Source organism: Gymnodraco acuticeps, unplaced genomic scaffold (assembly GCF_902827175.1).
Source record: "Gymnodraco acuticeps unplaced genomic scaffold, fGymAcu1.1, whole genome shotgun sequence".
Lineage (NCBI taxonomy): Eukaryota > Metazoa > Chordata > Actinopteri > Perciformes > Bathydraconidae > Gymnodraco > Gymnodraco acuticeps.
In genome coordinates this window covers 831,448-837,041 of record NW_022991188.1, presented here as the reverse complement: position 1 = coordinate 837,041, position 5,594 = coordinate 831,448, and the positions used below count along the sequence as shown (strand labels likewise).

Here is a 5,594-nt window from a genome sequence, read left to right as displayed (position 1 = left end):
AGATCCGTGGCCAGCTGTGATCCTCTCCGATTAACTTGTGACAGGACTTATTTAGCTATTCTCCAGCGAGCAAGGTTTTTATTAAATACCTCCATCCCTCTCATCACAACAAGACTCTACACTGTGCAGAAAAAAAACAACATAAATGAAAATAACCTTGCTGGATAGCTTGCCATCAAGCATGCTCATTTCTGACGTGGAGCTAATCTGAAGTAAACATTGAATACTGCTTTCTATTCCTCCATCTTGTGACTGTGTAACTCCCTCTCTTGGATATCAGCATGTGAAGGACACTGCTCAGGAACTAGTTGATGCTCTGTATGTGATGACTACTTCCATTCTGGAGAGGATCACAGACACATGGATCCTGAGGTTGAAGCTCAAACTGGTGAAAGGTGATATTTTTCCAACAATTTCCAATAAATGTTATTCTGAAACATAACTATCACTGTTGTCTTTCCTTCTATAACACTGATGTAGGCCAAGAAAAACGTTGCATTGCATAATATCTAAACTTACATTTGGCACTTTAAATGTAGCCAAAAATATGTGAAGCTTGCGCTTAGCCCACCAAAAAGTGCATAGTTGCATCTTAGGCAGTTAAGCATTTTATATCAGTGGGTCCTAATGGTGCAAGACGGGGAAGGCAGACATAATTGCTTAAACATATAGGCTTAACCCTTTAATTGGCAGACCAAGAAAAAAATCTATGGGAAAAGTATTTGTTTGCATTTTTTTATCAAATGGGACACAAACTACTTTTTTTTTTACTGTCTACACAGTTTTGTTTTTATGAGCCTCAACCAACTGGTCGTGCTGGCGTTTTATGGTAAAAGTGCATTTTCAACAATCATCATCTACAGTATTTGTATGCATCAAACTCAAATAAATGTTTTTCTTTTATGGAAAATGAGCAATATACCAGATATATTCATACAAGATAATAAAGGATAATTGTCAACAATTTTCTTTTTTTCAAGCCATCAGCATAACTATCGTGGATCATAAAATCCATCAGTTGTTTAACAACTCCTGAATCCATCCCCGCTTGGTTAGCCCTAACATAACATATTCTCACACACACGCACACACACACAGCCGATCTTTCTCTATGTCTATCTCTACAGTATCTCTATCTATGTCTCTATCGCTATCTCTCTCTCTATAATCACAAACCAAGAAAGTTGTGACACTTCCGCCGGTTTATAGCCTATAGCCTAGACAATGTAGGATAGAAATATATATACATATATATAGCATGTATGTATATACATATATATATATAAAATAACAATTTCATTATATGGATTCAACTTGTGCCCCCCCCGCTGGACTTGTCTGTGGTTTAGCCGTTACTGTGACATCAGTATCAGCCATGGAAGATAGTTTGTTTGTTTCATTCTAAGCTATCCAGCAAGGTTATTTTCATGTATGTTGTTTTTTTTCTGCACAGTGTAGAGTCTTGTTGTGATGAGAGGGATGGAGGTATTTAATAAAAACCTTGCTCGCTGGAGAATAGCTAAAGAAGTCCTGTCACAAGTTAATCGGAGAGGATCACAGCTGGCCACGGATCTCGATGCTGCATTCGGGCTGTGAGTAAACAACTTGTGTCTTACTTTTAGGCTGTCTGGAGGTATGGACAGCTATCAAAGCTACTAAACATCACATTAACAACGATGTACAAATGAAAGTCGTAAACAAATACATATTTGAAATGATTTATTCACGTTTGCAATGTTTTGAACAGACATCCCCAGTCACCTCATTGTCATTTTGTAGTCCTCGCTGTACGCGTCCGGATATCGGCATCGCAACCACAACCTCACACACTGGTACTGAATGTGCATCAAAGTGTTCCTATGGAGCCAAATATACCAAAAGATAAATGTAAACAACAAAAGAAGCGATCGAAATGTGTATTTCCTGGTTATTCGACAATGGCTCCTCAAACTACACGCCCCATTCCTACCGTTAACGTAACGTAACGAGTTCCCCGGTGTAACCAGTTAAACGGTAACACCGGCTGCTTCGCGCTATTTTTTTAATTTCGGACTGCCGGTTAAGTACTGTAAGGACGTTAACGTTAGAGCAGCAGCATGTTAACTTTAGCTAGAAACTCCTATTAGTCAACGGCAGCCCTACTGTTTAAAAGTGTGTTTCTTACTGGTGCTTATTAACGCTATTATCTGGTAAATGTGCTGTAATTCCTGAATATTCTTAAATTAAGCTAGTAGCTAGCTAGAGCTGTTTTGCACAATTACGTTGATGCTAGTGACAGTAAGCTAATGAAAACGGCAAGCTTGTATTAAAACTCTGCACATTTATTTTTGCCGTAGGGTGAAGCTGGTGCATAGCAGTGAGACTCCACAATATTCAAGGTAACTTATTGCTAACCCATAGATACTGTGTTAAATTATTTTAGAACTTTTTTCCAGTAGCTTTATTTAATTAATTAGGTATTCAGAACATTAAACAGAACTGGCCTTTCTACAGTAATCCGATCATCATGCTTTGTTGAAGTTTCATGGTTGAAATGGTTCAATGGAGTGTAAGGACGTTAACGTCAGAGCAGCAGCATGTTAACTTTAGCTAGTAACTCATATCAGTCAACGGCAGCCCCACTGTTTATAAGTGTGTTGCTGGTGCTTAATGTTATCCGCTATTATCTGGTAAATGTGATGTTATTCCTGAATTAAGCTAGTAGCTAGCTAGAGCTGTTTTCCACAATTACGTTGAGGCTTACACACAGGCATGTTTGCTAGTGACAGTAAGCTAATGAAAACTGCAAACTTGTATTAAAACTCTGCACATTTCTTTTTGTCGTAGGGTGAAGCTGGTGCATAGCAGTGAGACTCAAGATTCAAGGTAACTTGAACAGAACTGGCCTTTCTACAGATCCGATCATCATGCTTTGTTGAAGTTGCATGGTTGAAATGGTTCAATGGCATGGAAGTGCAAAGTGTGTGCTGTCTCGTCAGACACCCGGGCTCAGTTATTTAGGCACTATTGTTTGAAGCATAGCCAGTACTCAATAGTTAACCCTTTGCCATTTGTCTATGACTCTTTCATTTTTTACATTTCAATCATTTATCATTGCAGGAAGTTGAAAAAAGTGAGAAGAACCTCATCTTGATAGAAAAGCTCATGCAGACGACTTTTGCCCTTCGTTGCCAGGAGATCGTTCAGGAAAATCCCTTGGTCGGGGACTTTTTAGAGAAATGGCTGGCCCTCCGGATGGAATCACAGGTAAAACACAGACGCTCTCAGAAGTTTTAATCTGTCTCTTAGTCTGCACACCGTTTCCCAATTTTGCTTGCAAAAACTGCCTACTTTGCACACAATGGAACAGTGTTGTTGTTCAATGTTAATTATAAAACAATATTTATTTTTATAATATAAATAATAATACAAATTAAATGAATACTTTGAATATGATCATGTTGCAATATATTTTTTCGGAAACAACAAAACAGGTTGCATCACTAATCATTTTACAGTTGCATATCCATTAATGATCTTTATACATTTGTGTGTGCCTGTAGGTTTGTGCCGAGTTTCACCGAATCACAAACGTCAACCTACGGAACCAGTTATTTTCTGAACTAGACGGACACACCCTGAGGCCCTGCGTGAAATCCTAAGGATTTGTGATTGTTGTGGAAATAATTATCATAAGACGCCAATTAGTAACATACAGGACAAACCTTGATGTCTGTTTACCTTCTTTAAGGACACAGGCGGCTTAGCCAATAATGTTATTGTTCCCATTCTGTGACCGGTCAATACTGGGATACAGATGGTCTGTGTTGTGGGTACACTGGGACACTTCCTTCTCTGTATTTGTGGACTCCAAGGTAAAATCTTCGAGGTCATAAGTGTCCGAGGCAAGTAGCTCTGTGTTCCCACACTGTTTAGGCTATCTCCTCAAAATATGTTGTTTACTCTCTGCGAAACCAGTTAGATGGGCTGGCAAGAGAGAGGCTCTCCAGAATTGACGTGGCAACTCTACCGTGAAGTCAGATCCTCTGACTCTTGGACTTGTGATGTGAATCCTCCGGCCGTTAACTCCAAATAAACCATCATGTGTTTGACATCAAAGCTACTGCTCTTCCCGTGTCTCCTTCCTGAGTCGGTGACTCCCACTACATAGCTACACAGAAGTTTCCATTACAAATTGGCGTTGTCGGCAGGATGCCAACAGATCTTCAGATTGTGGTAAGTGTGATTTTCAAATCTACTTTGGACATTGCCTTATCAGAATCTGTGATTGACGGTATCCTAAAATTACCTGTGAAACTGATCGGCTGCGTTTCCTTTTGGTTAATGAACATTTGGGGATAGATAAACCCAGGAGATCAGTGTCTGGGGACTCAGTCCTGGCTTATTTCCTCTGTGTGCTGCTCGGGACGGAAGTGCCATACAGGCATACACAGCTCATGTTTAGAGATACCTTAAAGAAAGAGCATCAGTGAAGTGGAGCTTCTGTGTGAATTGAAAGCAATGTAAAAGATTTGTATTGGACAAATCGCCGGATTTTGGGGGTCTTAGTGGCTAAGCACAGCAGTTGAAAATAAGCAGCCAAAGATATTTGCTGCTATCACCTCTCTGTAAAAACACGGCTCCAGCTGCAGCCTTGCGTGTGTGTGTAAAACCTCACCGTGTGTGTGTGGGGCTGGAGCAGTGCAGGCTGAGAGGAAGAAAGTCACAGCTTATTGCCTATAGGTTTTAACTCACGGCACCGCCGTCCTTCAAACGGGACGGTCTAAAAGCACTCGTTGTTTAGGACCGCTTTTCTCATGGTTAGACGGGCCAGCACGAGGTGCGTGCATCACCCGATGCGCCACGGTTCTCTGGAGCAGGTGGCGGTCAGGAGTGCATACATACAATTATAGGCTAATTGATCAGAGGTGTGTAGTGGCAAGCAAGCATAGGCAAACTGTGTTTCACCTTGAGGTGAACTCGATGGCGAGTAGATATAGGCTGGTCGTACGGACTACAGTCAACTGAGCTGTTGTTTGGAGAGAAAGGGCGGGAAAAAGTCTGTGGGCTCCGATCGGGGGGGCACAGCGCCACTAGAAACAAATAGCCTAGTGGTTGTCGCAAGAGGATAAGCTAGTTATCGTTCTTGGACGGCTTTCAGGCACCGATAAATCACTTGTATGCAAGGGTGAGGCGTGAGCAGACGCCGCACTGGAGAGAATTCCCACCCCCTCTAAGATCTCTAAAATCCGGACTAAATTGAGCTGAAGAGCTTTGCTGTCGCGCTGGTGTTTATTAAGAGTTCATGTTTTGTTTGTCTGATTGTTTGTATGGGGGTCTATATTGGTTTGTCCCGCCGTCTTGTGTATGTTTTGTAACAACTAATAATTAATCAGTCCATAGACAGGGTAAAATGAACTAAACTTTAATTATCTCACCAAAAGTAAATGACCTGAGAAAAATAAAAAGTGTTTTTATGTCCTGCCTCTGAGTGCAGGGGAAAATGTAAACAAGAAGCCCACTGTTCAGGGTGAGCTATAGGTGTAAGAAGAAAATAAGATTATATTGCTTTAAGAATCCATTCTTAGATGGTATTGCTGGTATGTTAAGATATC

The 5,594-nt window shown here is 40.8% G+C and overlaps 1 long non-coding RNA gene across 1 annotated transcript; it reads left to right on the top strand.

Moving 5' to 3' along the window:
- The first annotated feature begins 2,318 nt into the window (after window positions 1-2,318).
- On the top strand, window positions 2,319-3,779 carry LOC117561204. The gene is made up of 4 exons (XR_004571306.1): window positions 2,319-2,378; window positions 2,827-2,865; window positions 3,100-3,246; window positions 3,543-3,779. It is a non-coding gene; the product is annotated as an uncharacterized LOC117561204 (long non-coding RNA).
- Window positions 3,780-5,594: the final 1,815 nt, after the last annotated feature.